Here is a 24,602-nt window from a genome sequence, read left to right on the forward strand (position 1 = left end):
GGGAATCGAACTCGGATCTCTGGCGCGACGCCCGAACGCTTAAGCCACGAAGCCAATATCCGCCCGCTTGAAAGTAGGGATACCCAGATTGAAACTTACTAACCTTGCTCTGTCATGTTGGAAATATTTCTGTTCCTGTGATAAAAGACATTTGATTTGAATATTTAAATTTGACCACAAAAAGCGTTTCTTTCGTTGAAATTCCTGAGACTGTCAATATATGTTTTATTACTAGCTGTATGTTTTGTTTTATTCTTCTACTGTGATGTATATCTTTCTATGGCGTTACATGCTTTCAGGGAATGCATAAGACAGTCTCCTCGCTAAATGGGGATATGTTGCAGTTCAATTTTAACGCAGTCACTTCGTTTATGTCCAAGCGCCAAAGACTGTTTTATTATTCCTACCCCTCTATAACGTAATTTGTTTTCTTATTTCAATTTCACAAATTCACATACCTATATGAAATAAACCAAATTGAATCCACAAAATCAATTTCTATCACCGTAGACTTCGTCACCAATAATACCATTGATCTAATTAGATCCGTCTTAATAAGCCATAATCTGGTCGAGTAACGAAGATATGAGACAAAACGAGACGGGAGTCGCCTCCATGTTGGGAACCATCTCAAAAATATTGTATGTATTTTACTATTGAACTCGCAGTCTCAACAAATTTGAAAAATATCAGAGGAAAAGTTGAAAAACATGATCATGGAACAGACAGATAGGAACACATTTGAGAAGCATCAAACACAATCTAATGTGTTTTATTTTCAGACGCAATGTTTATGACACGCCCTAAGAACCATGCAAGTACACCAAGACGCGAACAGACGAGATTTATCCGTGAAGTTATCAGGGTTTTCACGCCTCACATAATATTTGCTTCCTCTTTCGGCTTTGGCTCGCGGCCATAGGTACCTCAGCAACCGGTAGTGAGGGATATGGTGTACAGACAGAAGGCCCTGTCTACCCACTTTGCCGGAATAGTTATTGGTAATGTGTAGCTGCTTGATAAATAGTATCTGCAGTGTGAGAGACTCGCTTATGCTTCACGAGAAGCTGCTTAAATGTTTACATGAAACACGATGTACCTGCGGGTTTTTTGAAGGACTGAAACCCCTTTGCCTGAATCTGGCAATCTTCCAAATAGACCAATAACCGCTGAGATGACTTTATAACTTGTGATGAATTGCTTTATCCTGGGTTGGGATAGAATGCTACTTAAAAAAACTTAAGGAAGGCTGGATGGTCGATTGAAGTTTAGATCGATTCAGTTTATTCACTGCAGTGGTGAAAGGGTTGTCGATGGAAGGGATGTTGGCTGGGGTTACTGTCCTGGCTTGGGTATTGTGTTATTATTTGTATGCTCCAGTTTTCAATATTCGAGATCCCCCTCTGCCTTGTTCGACACTAGCCAACGTTTAACAGTGGTAATATAATTAGGAAGTGGTAAATTAATAATATTAAACCCTATTATTTTGGATACTTACTTGTCATATTTTTATAGTCAAGAAAATAATTAAACATCACTTGAGATCTTTTACTTTGAGCAGTTAAATGGTAAATCAGTAGTGATGAGAACCACTTAATCTTGCTACAAGACTGTGGTGAATCCTGAGCCCATGGATATATCCGATTCGTAATTCTGTCTTTCAATGAGGCAAGTCTAGATAAGCGGACAGTATGTACCCTAATTTCTTATTTATTATTTTTTTAGAAATGATCTAATCTAATTCACTAATTGATATTTACCCTAGAGACACAGGCAAGCCCCAAGCCCCTGTGCGCCTCATGGTTGTGAAGGTTGTTGGTTTTGCGTAGACTATAAAATCAATCTGTGGCTGATTACAAAGGTCGTACAAACTAAAGGTACTTTGCTCGTTCCGATAACACGATAACAGACGTAGGCAAGAAGACTGACACTAAATTGATGTCACTGAGCCTTTAAGAACATTTAAGACTCTGCCCAGCGGACCAGGAACACGGTCAAACTATGCTCTGTACAATTTTGTGTATGACGGGGGATGCTTTGCATGGCATATAAACGTCTCCTGCACATAAGTACGTTGTTATAATACCGTGCGTGTGCATCCTAATCAGTGCATTGGCAAACATGCAGAGTTTCGTAAATGCCATTTCAGCATACAGCTCTTATCAGGGGTCGCGTGTCCGATCACTTTCAAAAGATATATTCGGTATATCAGGAATGACATATGTGCGTTGCTTTCGGAAAAATACCGAATGCTTGCCAAGTATTTCTTCACCATTACTTCATTAGAGCCATGAACATGGATATATCGAGCTAAATTAGGGAATAACTGTAACGTCACGCTATATTCACGTGTATGGGATCTACGCCGACCTGGTACCCATATATTAACCATTGATCGCACACCAGACAGGGACCATTAAACATTTCACCATGCATTGTTTGGGTTTGGCGGGATTAGAGACTGGTACAATGCAGATTATATATTTTCTTTTATTATGTCATTTATCGACTCACACTTTATGTATTTCGTCTACGGCGGAGGGATAGCCAAGTGTTTAAAGCGTTCGCTCGTCACGCCGAAGACTCGGGTTCGATTCCTCACATGGGCACAATGTATGAAGCCCACTTCTGGCTTACCCCTGCTTGCTGTTGCTGGAATATTGCTGAAAGCTGGGTAAAACTAAACTCACTCACTCATTAATTTCCTCTATGAAACGTCCAACACCAAATGAACAATTTGCAACCGTTTATGTGGGACCGATTTCGGAAGTAAGACATTTCGGTTTTGACGGACTTCTATGTTTGACTGATCGGTTATAGACTGCTTGTAATGCATAATGGGCAAAATGATATCACCGATATTACGGACATTGATCACAGGTTTGTGGGTTAATGGTTATAAATGTGTAGTCTAGGGGGTGATATAACGTGTGAGGTTTCCTTGATAACAGATTCGAATATCCACGAACAACAGAGCCTGGTTAATGTCGGACACTCCCTGGAAATGCTCACATACCTTTTCGTCAACAAAGATATCAGGAGCTGCAAAGAGGGTCTAGTAGTGCAAGTTCCACTTCTAAAGGCTATCTCACACTGACCCAGGTCCCCGGTACTCGCACTTGTTGCAGGATCTCTGTCGGAAGAGGGCGCTTCAAAGCGTCTAGTGTCACTCGAGTGTGAAGCACTCATCGGAAGTGTGCCTCCTCCACGTACGGAGGTATACCGCGTCTCGCACAACTTGCAAGTCTTATTACTAGTACAGTGCGTTGCTTACAGCTTAATTGGACGCTTTGTTTAATCCCTATGAAACACGTCATGTGGGTATACGACCTTGACCCTTCAGAGAACAACCTTTGGAAAGCTGCCAATCGGAAGTTATCTGGCTCCCAATGGGTTTCGAACCAAAATATCATTAACAATGGGGATAGTTTTATGAATGTACACCTCTCCCCCATATTCATCACACCAAAGTACCACTCAGAGAAGGCAAAATATTACTTATTGCCTCTTGGAATTTTCGTCAGTCACCCAGGGAGTATACCAGTTGCTACCGTCTTTACCAAGGTTTTCCAGTGTTATATCTTAGAGAGTATTCAAAGAACAAACACCGGATATTGTATTCTACAAGTTTATCAGTCTAAGTAAAGATCTCGTATTACTGCCTATTACTATATTTTTTCTGCCATAAACGAAGAAAGGAACACCCGGTTCTTTCCTATTTATGTAATATTATTTAATCTGTCATAATAGAAAATTGACTGGTTTGTGTTTAACGCCACAGTTCAGCTATATGGCCGCGGTCTGTAGTCTGGACCAGACAATACAATGATCAACAGCATTTGCATCAATCTACGCCGGCCAGTGTTAACCCGGATCTTCCCGGGTCATACCAGAGGAGAAAACACCTGATTCTTTCATATTACTATTAGGGGTTTGTTTTGGATTTGTTTTGAGTAGTATAAACCGAGAGGGAAAAGAAAGCATGCCTAAAGTTTTGTGTATAATCTTAAAAAGGAAATGTTGTCAGTGGTGATTAAGTGCTTTCAACCATCACTCTCTCCCGCAACTTTGTTAAGAAAGTAATCCATGTCTGGGTAATGCTGTATAAAGTTAATTTGGATAAATGAAAGCTAGGGTATGAAATGAATCACCCCTACCATGTTTGAAATGTCGTACATTGGGACTAATAAAGCCAATGTATTGATTTTTCCAGACACGTTGTGAAACCTATCCTTGAGCAGCTCAAAATGAGTTAGTGTGCGAGTGAATTGTATTTGTATTATAAAAGTTTTAGATCAAATGATTTATAACAAAAGTCGGTGTAGCGTTGTCCCTTGACTACAGCCCCCCACCCCCTTCTGGATACGCGTATGTAAAATATCATTTTACTTAGTATTTACACAATTTTGCGTTTTTCATTCCACAAACCTAAGGTGGGTCTGTCGACATTTCTGTTAAATTCCTACCATTACTCACACCTGCAGGGTATTTCTTTCAACAACTCAGTAGCCTCGCTTTGGTATTAACGACCATATTTTCCTTCCATTGTTTATTATGACAGAGTACGACTGTAGTCTGATTTAAATAGACAAACAAGATGTCGCAATGGTTTCAATTTCGGTGTGTTGCAAAAACAAATACGTGCGCTAAGTGCTGACCTTATCGACCACCTTCTCTCACGACACAATAAATCCGATCTGGACACTTACTAAGATACGCTCGTCTGTGATTGTGAAAAATACGTTTCGTTTCGGTGCAGCTGTTTGATAAAGGCATCGCGTTGAAAGAAAAAAGTTACATATGTCAGCTCTGTCTTTACAGGCTCTTCAGCTTCTATATACTTTTTACACACTTTGCAGTTAACGGTGTTACGTGTACAGAACGGTTAGTTACCAAGAATATTGATGATTGAAAACATGACTATCTTGATGAAAATTCCATTTATAAATACATGTATGTTTAATGCTTCGGAACCTACTTTTAAGAATGCTGTTCTCTGATACATACACAAAACGTGGGAAAATCTGTCCCATATGAGTTGTGTTATCGCTAACAGATAACGTGTAAGAGGTGTAAACATGCTATCTAATAGTATTTTATGCCATTGACTGATTGAAATGTGTCTCATATATCACTTATCCTATTTGGATAATATACCAACGTAACCAAGCTACATAAAGTATGGTGCTACGGTAGGTGGATAGAGAGTGTGGAATTCGAGGGCGATGAGATGGACAAAGTGTTGAACTACTGTTGTTCCCCATCAGGAGAATGGATCAAGGCAACGGGCACATCAAGGTCACACACAACTCTCGCGAGAACTCACGCAGCTGCTTAAGTGAGCACGTGCAAGAGGTGATAAGTAAAATATGTCTGCCACTGTGGTTTATAGTTGGTATGTCATCCCATCGGTGTTTTTCTTCCATGGCGATGCTTCCTGGCATATTCCGTAAAATAATCCTGTCTTTCAATTCTACATCTCTGAAATGTTTGTGTCGTTGAGACATATTTTACACCAACAACTGGAAAAATCTTTCGGGAAAACCCGGAATATATCCTTTTGCTGCATATTACTGCTTATCTCAGAAGGAAAATGTCAGATATTTTGCACCTCATTACATAAACATATCTCGGATTCCTGCATGCATGTTCACGATACACCGAAATCACACACAACTAAAATTACAGACGCTTTACTTTTAAGAGAGGCATTCTGGACTTCTCAGCAATATGGATGACAAGTCTTTATGGATGATCAACGTCTTTATTGTGCAATAGCGATCAGTATGAATGGTTTGTTGATCGCTCATTGCATGATCATAACTTTCTGGCAGTGAAAAAGCAAACATATTTCAAGGACAAGTAAACAATACTGTTAATCAGCTGGATTGGGAGTGACTGAGTGTGTTCGTCTTTCGGTTATGGCAGCGTTTCAAGTAGACTGCATTCCTGTGTTTTGTTTTGCTGAGTGGCACGCCTGCTTGTAGCTCTTCTCTAAACCGGAACTGCTGAACCCGGAGTGTATGAACCGGGTGATACAATACGGACGATCAGAGAGGGTTGTTTGGAAGTACACGTTCCGTTACCACCAAAACCGATATCGAACGGTTGTAGTTATGAAAAAATATTTTTTTAATCCCACATCTAAAAGTCGGTTTTGTAATTATATACTAACGCTTTAGGAAGGGATATCCGGATTTGCCTCCCCTCGTGGGAATATCAAAACCAGATTTCACATGTAGATACAGTGTTTTTCATTGATATCTAAAGGCCCCGGATGTCTGAGCATCTCTTCAGCTTAAGGGGACAGACAGTGTTCACAGCGTTGATAAATTTCCTGCACGTTGGTGCGCACGCGGAGTCTGAGATGATACGCGATAGCAGATTTCATCATATGCAGATATTGGTTACATTAAGCACATGCACTAAGTGCACAATTCCTGTTATGTTGCTGAAGGTGAGAAAGTTCATATTTTATTGCGTACGCACTCAGCACTGAAGCCTGGTATGTATTAATATGTCATCCCGACCATAGTGCCTCCATGTATTCATATGGAGGATAGAGGGCGGCACACTCATCAGTTGCGTCAATTTCTGGAGCAAGCGACCTGATTGTGGGTTCGATTCGCTGTTATCCCTGTACGATGAAGGTTTGTTATACATTTTTGATATTTACAATGTTGTAAATATTAAAGAGGCTGTAATTCCACACCTTACATTACGTTACCTTCCAACATCTAAATGCCTGTCAAGCATTTGAGATTGTTGTAAATGGTATTAGGCAAACCTCTCCAACAAAACACGAAAATTATCCATCCCGAATTTCCACACACACGAGCTATTGAACTATTATTGAATGTGAATATTTTATCAAATGTTTCAATGCACAAGGACGAGCCTTAGGATACAATATTTTTATATCTTTTTTGGGCTCATATATATATATTAAAAACTTCGATCTTTCTAAGTATCCCAATATATTATTCTTACTGAAACCGAAATATTAGCAAGTGCCGCAACCATATTATTAATTGTCCATTAGATAATCGTTCATTTATGAACAAACCACTATCATTGACGACACAAGCCTCCAACTCACAGGGGAGGCAATAGTGGATCTATTACTTCTATCAATTTTATGTCCTTATCTAACGCTACAGGCCGCCATTGTTTTGTCGGCGGCTTCTGAGAATGTTAAAGCATTTTTGATGATTTGGGCATATCAGAAACAAGTACCAAATGTCCGTTTGGCAATAGACTAAGTTGTTTTTCTCTCGTTTCCAATGGTAACTGGGCGGTATACTGAAATCCTAGCTGCATTCCGACGTGTTCCTGGCTGTCGCTCCTCTCGCCGATCCAACAATGCCGCCTTTCTCTTATAAACCATCTTGCTGAGGCTTGGGGGAGTTTTTGCCCATTGGCATATATCCTTTGCCTACATCCCATCCCGTGGTAGCGATGCCGATGCAGCCGTTTCACCATTAGCAACGTTATCACGTGGGATATGGCGTGCTTCTTTCAGATTGGTTTTATGAAAGAAAATACAAGGCGTTGTGTTTTGTAATACCAAGGTAGGTACACAATGGCGGAGAAAGTTTTGTAGCGCTTCGTCATTTATTTCGAGGCAATAGATGCATTTTCGTATTGTAGAGTGGTTTTGCTCACTAAGAATGTCCCGAGTCTGTGTGTATCAGTGATTTTGTTCCATATGCCGAGAGTAACACGCATTATACCCTGGGGGCTATTGTTATCGATGCTTTGGTTGACGAACATTTTGTCATTCCAAAATATAGGTAACACATCAATCAAGAAATGTCATCGGCAGCAGTAAATTCAAGTCATACTTTGAATATCTGATCACATTTAGTTGTCCAGATCAAGGTCAATGTTCGGAATAGCCGATATTCGTCACATACTCAGATGACGGCTACCCTACAACCCTACCCTAACGAATTAACCGAAGTTTTCATTGTGTTGAGTGGATGAGTATGACTGTAAGTCCCTTTCAGCAACATTCTAGCAGAATCATGGATAACAAGAAACGGACTTCCCATGCTGCACCCATATGGGGTACAAATAAGCATCACACGCTGAATCCATTATTGAAATCGAACCCGGGCGTTACAGCTGACGGTTTAACCGATTTTTGCGTATGAAAAACTATTCACTGTTCTGCCAGCGACTGTAACGTGGTTACAAACCAATCTCTCCTATGTTAATTGCACTTAAGAACAGGTTACTTCAGCTAGCGATGTACATGTAGCAGTAAGGAGATGTCTCCCTAGCGCTGACGTTACAGGGCACGCTGTCAATGTTCATCGCGGCCTCTTAAACAGCAGATTGCCTCTATCACAGATAGTTTATTGGCAGATGGTTGGAGAACAGCATGTTTACGATAATTGCTTGTCAGGACCACAACAACGCAGCCGACTGTCGACAACAAAAACGTGCTCCAACTTAATCTGGATCGCTGCTTTGTAACTTTATAAACAGGCGTAATTAGACTTTGGGAACACTGTTACTAGACTTGGTTTCCAGACGCTGTGAACACAGTATCCAGATTCTGTGAACACTGTTGCTGGTAGACGTTGCGAACACTGCTGCATGTAGACTTTGTGAAGTCTGATGCTAGGCTTTGTGAACACTGTTGCCAGAATTTGTGATCACGGCTGTTTGTAGATTTGGGGAACACTGTGGCTCCACGAGCAAAACAATTTGCCAAGCAGTTGGTGGTCTACGTCACTGAGAATATTGTGACTGACAGACTTTATGAACACTGTTGCTAGACTTGGTTTCCAGACGTTGTGAACACTGTAACCAGATTCTGTGAACACTGTTGCTGGTAGACGGTGTGAACACTGTTGCTTGTAGACTTTGTGAAGTCAGATGCTGGACTATGTGAACACTGTTGCCAGGGTTTGTGAGTACTGTTGCTGGACTGTGTGAACACTGTAGCTCGACGAGCAAGACAATTAATGGTAAACAGTTAGTGGTCTACGTCATTGCATGGGGTTTGACTGTTTGATCAGTCTGTGCCAAGACCTCTCCTGTCTGTGGGTTTTATAGTTTGTATATGGTTTATGAAGTCTGTGATTACCTTTTCTCTTGCATAGAACGCAGGTTGTAGGTTTAGACATGAACGACGAATTCTCTTTCGTTCCACGATAACCAGCATGCTCGAGAAGATATCGGAAAATCATCCACTACTATTATCCACTGGGAATAATAAGTTGGCCGAAAAGTGTCATATAACCATTGGTGTTATACATTTATAACGTAAGCCATCTTAATGAAGATATGAATATTATGTAAATATTCATAAAATATTTATGTATTCAATATTAACGATGGGACCGATGTACGATCACAGACTTTTACACCGGAAATCAATATGGCAGACGAACATCCTGATTCCGACTTGGGCTGACAGAATCGAACGTTACATTTGTTCGCCAACAATAATACCCCTCCTCGCCAAAGTTGTCGGAACAGATAGCGCCCTGATTGCTGGATGAGAGCTGCTGCTGTGATTATAGAGATATAGAGTCTCCAGTCTGATTACAGATACCAATATTGAAACAGACGTCGCCAGAGTTAATTCGAACCCGACCAAACGTGAAGTCTAAGCGTCTAATCAACTTTCTGCACTAGCTCACCCGGGTGTATCAGACATACATGTTGTCTCTCAACATCCGTACTTCAAGTCGCTTGTGCTCTGAGGAATCCCTGTGACTGCCGACTTGTCTGCATGGGTGTGTACGACGATTGTAAACATGTAAATGTCACAGTCACGGGGGGCCTTGCATGTACATGCCCCATATTGTTATCGGAATTCCACATAGAGACTGGTGATATATCATTAATGAAACTAGTTGTGCTTTATGTGTAATAGTCACGACAGCTGGTTTGATTGATGATGATTTGAGGTTTTGTTAAATGTTCAAGTTAAATGTTCAAGTTAAATGTTCAAGTTAATGGGCACACGATGTTCTTGTTCTCTCTCCTCCCCCCCCCCCCTCTCCCTCCCTCTCTCTCTCTCTCTCTCTCTCTCTCATCCGCTTTCATCCGCCAACCTTTCCTCTTTGAAGCATAATTGCAAATATAAAATGCAACGTTTTTGTTGGCGCTAAGACACAGATCTACCAAACGTTCTTTAGGTGGCTTTCATCTAGCACGGTATTTGTTAAATATATCCCCCTTTACCAAACAGTTGTTTACGTGCTTCACTCAGTAGTAAAACCACCGCCTCTGTATCCGAACATGGTCTGTTTCATCAACATCAAGCGCTTCATATCAATAATAACCTATTTGGTTAAGGAAGTTTAATTAAATGAAGCCATCACTTTAGGAGCACTTCAACGACTGCCCCAGCTTGGGCCGGCATGTCCGCAAGTCTGGTCATTAACTGAGACATGCTCTATATGTGTCAATCATCCTACGTCATACATCTGCTCCCTTCATATAAAATACTCTCAGCTAAGGTGAAGGTGCTCGACACAACACCCTCCTGTTGTACAAACAGAACCGTTGTCATGGTTACCAGAATGCCTTGTCAGTTATCCATCTGAGGCTAGGCGGGGCAAACAAACGGCTTTTAAATAAAGTGCAGCTAGTGGCGTACACCCACCATGCATGGCTTTTATTTCTCCGAGATCCTTCTGGTGATTGCAGGACCTGCTGCGCTGACACCACCAGAACACATGTGCGTTGTTTGTGTCGGTAGACGCTGACTCAATGAACGGTGAGCTCTGTAGGCAGGCTTTCTGTTAGTTCATTCACAGTTGATGGTGTGTGCGACCACAAGCAGTTGGCTTTAGCTGTTTTTCAGAAGTGAGTGGTTCTGGATTTACTCCTCTTCTGGCAAGGTGGCGTTGGAGCTCCAGAATTGAAATTCAAACGTTGTATTTTCCGTGTAGAAACGTGTTGGATCGCGTGTCGTTTATCACCACTTTTTCAGAGTGAATCGGCTGAACAAATTTTGCAAGGTAGATGATCGAACCCAGGCGATCACTCTAAACGCTTGCCTACCTTTTCGCTCACACATACATTTCAAGTGAGAAGAGAGGTTGTGTTTTGAGGCGCTGTTAATGAGAACCTAACTAATCATGCACTAGGGCTGCACGGTATTACACGGTATTACTCGGCATAACACGGCATTACACGGTATGCAGGTATATCGCAATACGCTTTTTCAAACGATACGTATTGCAATATTTTTTTCTGAGAACCGGTATATTTTGTAAAGAACATATCTGAAAGTTTTGAGGTTATCTTTATGGCTTAAGTCAAAATTTACACATACTTTCATTCACAAGGGATGGTTTCCTTCGTTATTCAGTGACAAAACTGCATACTGTAATATTATCAATTGTATGATAAAGGAAATAGAATCCATGGCAAAGAAACCTAATTTTACGATTTCTAGAACCATAACTTCCATGTTTTGAGACGTATAATGTAGACAATATGACTGACATGCACAATTAGTGTCACTCACTGTCAAACACTCACGGTCCAATATATCGCAATACAGGACCATGAATCGCAATATATTGCAATAAAATACATATGCCAATATACAGACCTTTCATACACTGGGAACCAATGTCAGCACTAACAGGGAGAAATACCATTCATATCTCTACACCATTATATATATATATATATATATATATATATATATATATATATATATATATATATGTGTGTGTGTGTGTGTGTGTGTGTGTGTGTGTGTGTGTGTGTGTGTGTGTGTGTGTGTGTGTGTGTGTGTGTGTAATACACATATCAATACTTGACCTCACCGACTGTACTGACATACTGTATACTTTATCGTATCACAAGTCAATAATGCTCCATTGAAACATAGCATTGTTCCAAGACTGCACTGAATGAATTCTATAATGATAATTATTTGTTTTAATAGACAGATAATCAAAGGTCTGTTGTATATCTAGTTTTTAATTTTATGTAATTCGAGAATTATGACTGTTATTAACGATAAATGATTCAAGTTTAAACTTTGCTGTGTCACCAGTGTTGATCAGTAAAAGATCATTAAAGTAGCCGATAAGTAGCGGAGCACATGTAGTGATTATTATTTAGCTAATGATGCAACTACCGCGACTGAACATCAAGAAGTTGAAATGTTCTAACTAGAATCACTTTTCGTGTGTTATGGCAATGTATATTATCAAAGCATCCTAACCCGCTGCGGCAGAAGGTTACATCCGGGGATGCATGGAATTCATTGTCCAGAGTTTGCCAGTGGGGAGGTTTCGTGAGCCTTTCGTGATTCATCTCTACGGTGCCATTCCGATGTGTTCCGATAACGAAGAACGCCGCTCGGAAATCTCAATCGGCACGTACTCTTTGTATTCCCACTGACTCGGCGACAGGAGATACTGTAACAGATTTCAGCAGCTGGCGAAAGTAAATGGTGGCTAAAATATACAGAAATAATCCACTGATCAGGAATATTGCATGCAAAATAATGACCATAATACATTGTTTAATGATTTACTGAATGAATATAAGTTGGCATAAGCAAGCTAGCATTGGTGTGTAAGTTTCTGCTCTGTATTGTTTTAAGAAATACATGCATTGCATTTGTCGATATGCCTTGGTACTGTATCACCCTAAACCTGTGAGGGAGTTTAGTGGTTTAAGTGTCCAAACATCACGCCTAAGGTCCAGGTTCGATTTTCCATATGGACACAATGTGTGGAATCCATCACAAGTGCCCCCGGCTCTCCGTGATATTTTCTTTGACATTTTTAGAAGTTGGAGAGTCAGATAGAAACAAATATATGGATGAACAACTTCTTTATTGAGGTGATGCAGCGTTTGGATACATAGGACTTCGTGTATCGTTGACTAAAAGGTGTAAATGATAACACCCTCTCCCGTCTTGTTATAAAGGAGTTATAAAGTGTTAGTGCTTACAGTTTAACAGAGATAGTCCTACTTCGTGGTTCAAAGAGGAGATGCAGGTTATCGTAAAGTATAAGCCTTCGTATATGGTTGTTTTAACATGGATTTCGTAAGGAATGATGAACATCCAAGCCGATAACCTCCTTGGCATTTGAACAAATGTTTGCTGAGTGTTACATCGTTGAATACACACACAACGTAATAAGGTCAAAGATGGAGGGGCAGGCAATACAAAGGTCAAAACGGTCATGGGTCTGTGGAGAATGGCCTACAGGACCACCTTCGGCGTTGGACAGTGTCTGGAACAATGTCTAAAGAAGGTGCCCTACTTTCCAACAGAAACATCCATCAAATCAATCCCCAAGAATATCTTACAAGATAGCAATAATAAGGTCACCCGCACATTCTAGATTATTCAGGCTAAGGCTGCCTCGTGGTGCGAGCTCAAGAATGAAGCTTCCTAGATTTTGATTACTTGGCACCTGCCTTGACTGGAACTGCCTGCCGCGTTGTTTATTGTTGTTCGTACAGCGGCTTTGTATATATGACTTGACAGCCGCCGGAGATGTGTTTGCTATTTATAAGTTGTATAGGTAACGCAAGCCGAAATTTTTGGTCTCTCATGGAACAAGTACCATTTTGAAATGTAATGAATATGCTAAGGCAGTTAGGAAAATGTGATAGTTATTGTTATTATTTATCTTATGTAATGCATATGATCACTTGCCAAACTGACCGGTTTTCACTGAGGTTATGTCATATTTGTTTAAAATAGTTATTGATTATATTGTTCTTCTGATCATTTGGTTGTAGGGTAGTTAAAGGGGTCGGTGTGTTTGATTCTCACAGGGATACATTGAGCGACATATGTTTAAGATCCCCGGCTGACACGCTGTAACACCAATATAACTTCCCCTGATGTCGAAGCTAGTCTTTCTCCAGGCATTGCTAGTAGTTTGAGAAGTAACCAAAATTGTCTTCTAGGTGTATTATATGACTTGAGTTTTGCTGTATCCACCCAGTGTCACTTCCGAGCCTTTTTCTACCGACATGCATCAAAACGGTCTATCCGTTCCTTTCGAAACTCGCACATATTGACCACATGCAACACCGTTCACTATTTATTTTGGTATACTTCCGGTATACTCGGAGAACACCTGCAGGACCACTTGCTTCTCTCAGTGAGCACATCACATCGCCATTAACATAAAGGTCAGCCATTGTTTTCATTGACTGTAAGTAGGCCATGACCTATATGTTTGACACAAAAAGCTTAATGCCTACTTTTTCTTGAAACAGATGTGGTGTCCAAAATGGCAAAACGTCGCAATGAGTTGTGTGGAATATGCTTCCTCCCGTTGCTAGCTTTTACAATGGTGACAGGGTGTGATAGTGGTTTCACATAGAAAAAACGGTAGGTGACAGGATGGGCGGGGCCATGTGTGTCAGAGGAAACACAGGTAGAAGTTATGATGCCTGCACGTCACGTGGGTATGGAGATGTGTTAAAGTAGCACGGGGATAATTATGGATACACAAGTTGACGTCATGATGGGCGGAGCCATGTATGTTCTGACCGTAAGAGGTAATGATTGGTGTCACAAGGGGCTGGTTATTTAAGGGGTCATGGTGGGTAAAAGGGATATGTGTGTGTGCAAGGTGGTGAGAGGGAGGGGTTATGATAGATTGTTAGTGGAGAGAGTTAGTAAGAGATAAAGAGGTGAACTAGTTGTCCTACATCGACACCTATGAGTTCCAAATAGAGTAGACTAACATCTAGTTTTCTGAAATGAATATAATGAAAAGGAGCCCAGAGACTTTCTTCATTTTCAGAAACTGTGGACATCTAGACTTGCCTCATAATCTAGACTGGCGTGGGCTTTCTCGGATATATTTGTTTCAGGGTCTGTAGGAATAATTACAAATAAAGGGACAGTGAGGATAGCTGAAGAAGTCCGTTTAGTTCATGGACATTCCATTACACTAATCAGTGGTATCATGTACAGTGGAAGCTGTCTAAACCGGCACTCACTGGGACTATAGAAACAATCCGCTTAAAACAATGTGCCTGATTGTAGAGCTGATGATAAATGTACAAGCCACGAACGGGACTGAGATTTTACGCCAATGTTGACAACTTGCCGGGTTAGACAGATGCCGGTTTGGACAACTTTCACTATATAATAAAAAGGGTGTCAAAAGTATTAGCCACAGAGTCGGCATGCATGTTCCCTGTTAGTTAGTAACCTTGACTGTACAGGACGAACTCGACAATCCCCGTCTCTCCAACACTATCAGCGATCAGTGAGTCAGTGGTGTGGCTTACAGTTTACTTGCTAGATATACATTTGTCCTTAATCACTGGGATCGTTTCAACACAGGCCAGAGTTCTCAACATATGCTCTCAACAGTCTCAATACACCATAACAAACACAGAAAGGTCATCGTCTGTTTGTAGCAGTGTTTCCACCGGTACTTCGTGATATGTCCAGGTGGCTACCGAGATACAGCCTGACCAGGCCCGCCCACGTGCCACGATCTTGCGTTACTCTCGCGGGAGTGTGTTTTATGGTCTCAAGCCTTTTGTCACTTCCTATAGTTGGATAACCTAGTAAGTAGACCAATGTTCCCCATCAAATGGGAAAGGTTAATTGGAACCGTGTGAGGACGGTATGTCAGAGTTACCCGCCCGTGCTCACCAGAGGGCGTGACACATGCTGTGAGCATGCGCTTTCGCAACGTGACGTCAGTTAAAAGGAAGCTTAGATCATTCGAGCTTTTAGCGATTGCGTCACTTCAGGGGCTGATGCAGCAAGACAGGAAAAATTGAAATGTATCATAATGGCTGTTTGGGATTACAATGACGCCATCATGCATGGCATCCATCATTGTTAAGGAACACAGATATCTGCCACATTTCCATGAACACAACACGATTCTTATCTTTGGCATTACTTGCGATGGCGTCATTGAGTTTGGCAATATATCATGACAGGAAACTGTATTTTGATAACAATGGCTTTCATGGAGGAATCGATGCCATATGTACATAACGGTGCACAATATACACGGTATATCATGAAATCGTGTGTTCTATCCTCATTATTACGTCTGTTTGCTGATCTTGCAGTATTCAATGTAAATTTTGTATATTCAGTAGGAACAAGCATGTATTTAGAGTGTTACATCAAGAGTATGTTTACACTCCGCTGCTTGCACGATCCATTATCATCACGAACAAACTGTTGGCGTGCAGCTATTCAGGCCAAATTTGAATATTCTACCAAGCGAGTGTCAAAATGAATGCTATTGTTGCCCTGTGTATATGGTACAGTCTTCATGTACAGATAATGACAATGGAATACTCTGATATTTAAAGTACAGCAATATATTCTTGACAACTAATCCGTCGTGATTTTTTACCTACTGTGAATTAAAAGTCTTAAAAAGAACCTCTTATCTGAACCATGTAAGCGTCCTAGCAAGTTAGGGGAGACATTTTGTCTGCTGTATGATGTCACGAATCCGTCTCTTTCCCTATCATTTCACTCTTATCCTGCTCCCGATGTGGGATGACTTCAGATGTCTGACTGTGGAGACTTGCACTCCGGTAGGATAGTGCTGTAACTGTATATGATAACTTGTCTTGATGCATGTGGGGCGTTAGGCCATGGTGGGATGTCATAGTACATTTTATCATGATAACAGGAGGGGATGGGTGGATGGGCGCTGACAGGACGATGACATGTGAGGTACGAGGACGTTCTGGTCGTATGTTAGAGACGATGTGTCGAAATATCAGTATCGAGTACCATTACGTGTGTATAAAGTGTCAGAAGGGTAGAATTGTAGAGTATGTGATATTTGGGATTTGATGCTGGTTTCTGGGAAGGTCAGAAGTCTGAGATCTCTCAGTTTTGCGTTAGTCACAGGTATGATATATTTGTCATTCGTATATCACTTAGTACTGAGTGGTGATTTACACTGTCTGAAGATCAGGTTGTACAAACTGCTAGAATGGCTTTAGTTGAATGACACCTGGTGGGAACCATTTTTCTGAGGTTTGTGTGAAAGATGGACTTATTCTTTTTATGTCTGTTTGACTGTTCACTAGCATCAGATTTTAAATGCGAGACTCATTGTGATACTCTAGTCAATGAGACCTTCACTGAAAGATTAAATTGTAAGAGTAAAACGCGTAGAAGACTATTTTCATACTATATTTTCTGGAGTTTGTATTGGAGGGATATTGCATTTGGTTGATGAATATCTATGAACAGACATTTCGAGATCATAAGGTTGGTTTTCAAGTAACCGTTATGGATTTTTAAACCCACCTGAATTTGTTTCGGCAAATGTGACGCTTTATACTTTTATGATAAAGCTGTCAAGTGATTTGATGGATGGTCTGTGAGTAGCTGTTGGTTATTGATGGGTCACTACTGGTAGTGTGTTGTGTGATGTCGGGTTAGTGGATCTTAGCACTGTAAAGTTCACAGAATAGAATAGGCGCCTGCAGTATTATAATTGGTTTCAGAAAACAGCTGCGTTTCTTGTCGGGAGTACTATGTCTTGTCTACTCAAGCTTTGGGCGAATGATGATCTTGGTAGATTGGGGACAGGTCAGTAGAGTATGGATCTGTTGTTACATGACAGACTGAAGTGCTCGTTAGATTATTAATGGATGTATATGGATATGGTATTTGGGACGTTGTAGAAATACGGTCCCAAAACGAGAATACCGATCCAATATAAACATGGTATACCGAAAGTTTGGTACTAAACGTCCAAAAATAGTATACATCCATGTTTGATGATGGCTAAAGTGAATCATAAATAGTTAGTCGTTAAAAGTGGCGTCGGGATATCACAGTGGTTAAGGTGTTCGCTTTTCACGCCTAAGACCCGTGTTCGATACCCCACACGGGTATAGTGTGTGAAGCCCATTTCTGTTGTCCCCTGCTGTGATATTGCTGGAATATTGCTAAAAGTGGCGTAAGTCTAACGTCATTCACTCGTTATGATATTGTATTTTGTTTTTATCACATGTTCAAGTGTATGCTCTCTTCCGTTGATCAGTATACAGACCCCTTATACCCTTATACACGCAGTGCACTCACACGTCAGCAGTGCTGTTTTAAGCACGGATCTTTGCGCAACAGACAGATGTACTGGACAAAGACGAATCACTCGCAGATACCTTCCTTATCATAAGCATTATAGGATTTGGTTACCTCCACAGAAAGTCCGTACCCAACAACAACGCGCTTGTTCTTTGACGTCACGAGTGATGTATGTTACTATCTACAATCATACTTTAGTGGCAGATTCCTTGGAAAACATACCCGACCAGAACGAGTGATATTTACGAGAGGCATCTGGGCGTCAAGGTGTCACCATGACACCGGTAAAATGTCAAGGCCTTGGTACTGAAGTACCAGGATGTAATTACCCACAATGCAACGTGCAAGAAGAAAACATGACAAAGTTACCGACGTGACAGTTGGAAGATCTGCAAAACTTGCATATATGCCTGCCTCATAGATTATTGATAATATCAGCAGGCGGCGATGTTGCCATACATCTCACTTCATCCAGTTTAATGAGTCCACGTGCATTTGCAAACACGGTTAGAAGTTTGTGACGCATATTCCCGCCTGTCATTCTAGTTTGCGGGAAACGTTTGATCGAATATTGGTAAATGCATTGGCGTTCAACTTTCTGGGGAGAACCAATGTTTGTCTTCGCACCAGCCATTTTCCAGCTATTCACGTCCTCAGTTGTATGGCATTACCTCAAGTCTATCTCACATTCCTTGATCCCGATAGTGTGCCATTCCGCCGATCCCTTGAACGAAATGTTAAAGGCCTAAATGAAGCAAGTCTTGAGTTTCCATCTCGATGGGTCTTCGTTTTTAATCTAAATACAGTTCCATTTTTCTATCAAAGTTGTGCATGCATTGTCAAATGAATAACTGTTCATTCAACACTACCCTTTGTGTTTGTAGATAAGATAAGTGGTATTCTGTGTAGATACTAGACTGTTTGCTAACGTTACAAAGCAGGATTGGTTTATGATTTATGCATAAAAGCATAGAGGAGTTTAGTTCACAGTTAGCAAGTTGCAGTCATTCCGTTAATGACTTAAAAGCATGACTTAAGAGTTTTAATATGATAATTTGTCATTCATCTCTCGAGACGACCGATGTCAAGTACGTTTCCCTGGTTCATAAGGTAGCAAGTGGTTATGAATTTCGATCAGATATTGTCGATAGCCTGTGATTTGACCATTGTAACCATTTTGACCATTTTGACCATTTCGTGATACCCAACAAATAAACGCTGAGGCAAGTCAATTGTCCACCTAAAAATCCCACGTGGAACCTATAGTCAATATAGGATTTACATTGGAAATAATGTTTGTCACTAATGCATCACAATAGGAAAAACATTCACAGAAAGTAAACGAGTATTTTAGTAAGTGAGCTTTTTCTGTGAATGTTGTGAAGGGTTTCTTTTCTTCCTCCGGGAACGAATTTCATCATGAAAGGTTAAAGTGAGGAAATGCCATGTTCTCAATATGGTTTCCATGTGACGTTACGCATACGGTGGACAAGGCCTCTGAATGGCATTGTTACTCAAGCTTCAAACACGACAAGCTGTGATCTCAGAGGGCGGAAGGATATAGGGAGGAGTGGCTGGGTGGGGGACAGGGGGAAAAGGGGTACTGAATGTTTAGAGGGCCGGGTGGTAACGGTTTTTATGATGACATACGATCCACATGTTCCATGATATCAGAGCCGAGACGTTAACACTTTCCAATAATTTGAATTCTGAAAGAGAGGATTTCATTTGTGGAGTCGAGAAAGTTGAAACGCTCCAACGTATTTTGCAGTGCCTGTGTGGTTGCGACGCAACACAGAATGTGCTAAGCACACTTGTCATAGTTTGAGATCTGTTACTCACCCATGTCCTTCGCCTACATACATTTATGTATATAATTCATATTTCCCTGACTGGTAGGTCTCTTTCTGGTTCAAGTCTAATCTTAAGAACCATTTTGTGTTTTGTTTCCTATGGAATGTGGTCATAAAATCTATTTAGGGTTTACCAGACCGCGATACAACAGAACTAAACATCGTTAAATGTGGGACTAATTTATTTGGAAAAAAATATTTCTTTGATGACGTTTTGCACATTCTGTTGGGTGTATCTAACCATACGGGCCTAGTGTACGTATGTACCCTAGCAGGAGATTCTCTGATCCGGGAGTATCTGTTACAGTGGTTGTTATTCCTCCGCCCCTAAGATATTTTACTACAGATGTTAACATGCATCAGTCTCTGTCCTATTGGCCAATAATCAACAAACACTGCAGGTCGGAATTCGCTTGACCGTTCAGGTGGTAGCCACCATACCGGTCAGAGTTGACCATTCTCCTAGACTAGGAAAGCTTCTATGAATACCAGGTGGCAGCACATACCAACGGTAAATCCAGTTAGGACTTGCTGTTTCTCTTCTTTGTCCGGCCCCTGCCATTTCACAAAATTCCGTTTGTTTGGATCAGATAGTGAAGAGACTGGGTTCTCTTCTTTATCCCTGTCTGTCTATGATAAATTTGAAATGGCTATTGGTTGAGGTGCCAAGGATTTACTCCATAAGCCACTTTTTGGTGAGTTGCCATGGGAATCGTTTAATAGTGTTTAAACTTTTTTTAAATATGATCTAAACCAGATTTCTTTAATCTCGGGATCAGAGGTGTTTAGAGTGACGTATAGTTTATTTTATCACAAAATGACATAAACACGTTACTCTCTTTCTCAAATAACATGGACCAGTTGGTGATACCAGATTTGGTAGGAGGCACTTTCGATGTTATGAAGGTTACCTTGAGTTTGAATGAAAACTGCACTTATACAGGTTGACTGACCCACATGTGAACATCAAATGCGTCTCTGGGTGTGTATCTGGAGTAACTTGAGAGTTCAAAACACGAAGAATTCTAGCCGACAAAAGGCCATTCTTTTCAAAGGGTAAAGCCATATTCACATCACCTCTATAGAGCTCAAAATTGCAAGGTTACCCGTCAGGTGAACGGTGTCACCTTATCCAGATCTTTGACAATATATATTCCGGAATATCACGTTGCTTCATGCCCAAACTCGCTTAATTCCTGCTTGGTTGTTGTCTGGCAATCATGGTTCGTTGCCATTTAGGAAACAGTCATACGAACACATTGATGTCACTACGAACGATAATGCTGATCAAAATGTTACATAGGTTGAAAGGAGATCAGAACTTGCAGTCAGTAAAGAGCAGCCGATAGTGCTAAATGTTCTTGGTGAAAGGAAGACATTTCCCAGATGAAGATTCAGTATGAAAGCTGTGGTGCACATGAGTAATTAATTATACATATGTAATGATATGATCATTATGATGGGGATGTTTGTAGGATTCTGAGTCTAAAGAGAGCTGCAATCCTCTTTTCCTTCAGATGATGTAACATATAATATAAGGCTTGCTTTGTGACCTCAGCAATGAGGCAAGGCTAGTCTTCGACTTCGTTCAAATCATTCCATCATAACGGAGACACTTGAGACAGGTTTACCTCATTCTGACTGTCGTAACAACCTTAAGTTTCCTTGATACGTTTTCTACAGTGACCTTGTTTGTGATTACGATATGGAACCTTGTCAGATCCAATCTTCTGGAAACACAACATTCTAGTAACCGAAGGTGGTTTTAGATTGTGCACAGGCGGGTCGTAACTAGAAAGTTGTTTGTGTTGAGATGAGAACCACAGATTATCGCTTCAGTGAGCTAATACAACATACGTACATATTTAGGGTAGCGTGGAATGTGAGGATTGTGGTGGGTTTCGTTTTTATGACAAGCTTTGATGGGTGTTGAATGTGTTCTATTGTATTAGGCAGTTACTGGAAAACCTCATTTGGATTGCAAACACTCGGTGTCATCACTCTTTAACTGAGAATTCATAGTTTGCAGACAAAACACATATCTGAGGTCTTCGAGTGTGTAGGTGTTAAATGATTCCAACATTCCTATTTTAAAACGAGGGTAAGACAATGCGCGTTCACGGTTAGATAACAGAAGGTGTCCCTATGACATAATAAACAAATATAAGAGTGGTGATTAAGTCTAATTCCGAAGCGTTTAAAGGGTGCATATACTTATTTGTATTTTATTGAAGAATAAGCCACGTGGTTGGTAAACGTAGAATGTACCTGAGTTAGTCTCAGACTTGTTGTTTCTTACCCCCTCTCTTTCACCCCTACAAAGTCTACAGCAAGTCTATGTTTGATCAGATTTCTGAACGCTTTCTTATCAAATTTTCATTAACGTCACTGCACGAAACTAATTTGCATCAGCGTCCTGTGACCTGTTATAGTGACACAGAGACTACAGAACTGTAGTCTGAACCATAGCCTTTCCTCTCTGTGGTAGCCTCAAAGAGATAAGTACCTGCTGATGCAGCGATTTTGCCATCCTCTGCTTTGCTTCCTTTCTGTCCGACCGTCTTCTTCCTTACACACGTCTTCATTTCCTCATCTGTCTAATCTTCTTTCGAAAATCACCCATCCGCGTCATGCCTCCTTCTCCTCCCCTCCCTTCCACTAGATGGAATCGAGGCTGACCTGAAAGGAACCATCCAGGCATGTTTACCCAGATGGACATCTCGTCTGCTCTTCACAGGGGTCCGATATGTAGGCGAGATGCGCTCTGAAATCACTCCGGTTCATCACAGATTACGGGACGTGTTTGGTGATAGTGCCCCAGTGTTGAATTTCTGCTAATAAGTGTTTTCACTGCAGCTGTCATTCCAGTGGTCAAGGGCGTAAATATTGGAGATTTGATCAAACGGAATAAAAGAACGAGTCTCAAGTTCCATAGAATGGCCATAGTTTCCTTTCCAGAAACTTGCAACGTATTGTCTCCTTGTTTGGAAAGTAAATCTTCCCAATAAATCCTCATCCCGTATCTATCTTAACGCAAACATTACGTTGGAATCTTCGAACATTAAACACAATTTGATACCTGTGTGTATTTTTGGCGATGGCTCGTGGCCTGTTTTACGATATGGCGTTAACGTGTGTGGTTTAAAACACGTATGTGTTTAGATCGCCTTAGCACATCCTGAAGCCCGATGACCACCGGCTGGGTGTGTTTCATCACCGTAATGGTTCAATTTTAAAAACAGATCCGAAACTATAAATATCGGTTGTAGAGCAGTTTTGCATATTTAGAACCGATTATCAACACGTCTGTGCATGTGCGGGGACATTAACGGCCATCCCTCAACGCTCATGGCCTTCAACATCTACCATAAGATACCATCTATCTCGGCTAGAGGCGAGGAAAACCGCACTACCCTCATGATGTTGAAAAGCCTCAAACGGGAGCAGCATCTATAACGTGCCACCAACGCGGATTGCTTGAATCACCCTTCGTTTGTTTTGAAGAACCTCGTTCCAGTAGCTACCATTAAATCATTTGAATAGGACGATTGCTTGGCGAGATACCACGAGAACATTAGCACTTTACGGAGGTCATTTCACTCCGGTCTAGACATTATTGAATCGTTCAGAATACTTAATTGGGCGTGATAGCTTCCTAGATTGCTAATATTCAGACTAATATGAATATAGATTGTTTCGGGCCGTGGCTCATTATAAATGTTCTCGTATCCTCATATCAAAGAACATGGGTCTTCACTTTGTGAAATACGTACACATAAAGATGATTTTATGTCCAGAATGAGCGCTCATGATAGTAACTTACTTTTAAGGGCATATCAGGGCTGTTCCATGACTAGACCTACCTGTGTTTGTTGGAGGAACTGGATAAGAAAAATCGTTCTCATCTTGTCAAAATCAAAAAGGAGCATGAAACTGTTCTTCATGTCTGTTTATAGTTAGAATATTCCTTAGAAACATAACCAGTGCCTCCCAAGAAGACAGTCTCGTCTTGAAATGCGTCCAGGGCGTTGTCCTGAAGCTGTGTTGAAGAGTTTACGTTATGAAGGGTGTGGGATGTGGTGAACCACCCTCCTTTGTTTACCCTGGTTTTACCGCGGGTATAATTCCTTCAATCTAAATGATTTCCGTATTCAAAAGTTAATATAGTACCTCAAGATCTCGAAATATGTGCCACGAACATAAAAAGCAAAAAAGCATTGAAAAATACAGCAGGTATAATTCCTTCACCATAAATGCTTTCCGTATTCAAAAGTTAATATAGTACCTCAAGATCTCGAAATATGTGCCACGAACATAAAAGGCAAAAAAGCATTGAAAAATACAGCAGGTATAATTCCTTCACCATAAATGCTTTCCGTATTCAAAAGTTAATATAGTACCTCAAGATCTCGAAATATGTTCCTGGAACATAAACGGCAAATAAGTATTGAAAAATATATGAATGCAATGATGACACCAGGTGTTCGCGAAGCGACTAAGTACGTCCTGCCTTGCCAGCAGCCCACGCGTATCACGAAAGATGTCCTTGCTACCAGTGTTGGATTCTTAAGAATCACTCAAAGACAAGATCCCATATGTTGTCTCTGTCGTCTTATGTAAAACGCTTCTTATACCAGAATGCTCAATGCATCCTTGACATGATGTCCTTGACCTCTACCGAGCTGACACCCGTC

At 40.9% G+C, this 24,602-nt stretch overlaps 1 protein-coding gene across 4 annotated transcripts in view; it reads left to right on the forward strand.

The window, feature by feature from the left end:
* The window catches only part of LOC137261107 (hemicentin-1-like), a 102,914-nt gene that overhangs the window by 13,699 nt on the left and 64,613 nt on the right, over positions 1 to 24,602 (forward strand). Inside the window, exon 1 of one of the 4 annotated variants that reach the window (XM_067798787.1) lies at positions 7,540 to 7,571. The exons of the other annotated variants lie outside the window; for them this stretch is intronic. The gene's annotated coding sequence lies outside the window, so the exon portion shown is untranslated. Of the gene's footprint in view, positions 1 to 7,539; positions 7,572 to 24,602 lie in introns of those variants that run through there. 4 annotated transcript variants of the gene reach the window in all.

This window comes from Haliotis asinina, chromosome 14 (assembly GCF_037392515.1).
Source record: "Haliotis asinina isolate JCU_RB_2024 chromosome 14, JCU_Hal_asi_v2, whole genome shotgun sequence".
NCBI lineage: Eukaryota > Metazoa > Mollusca > Gastropoda > Lepetellida > Haliotidae > Haliotis > Haliotis asinina.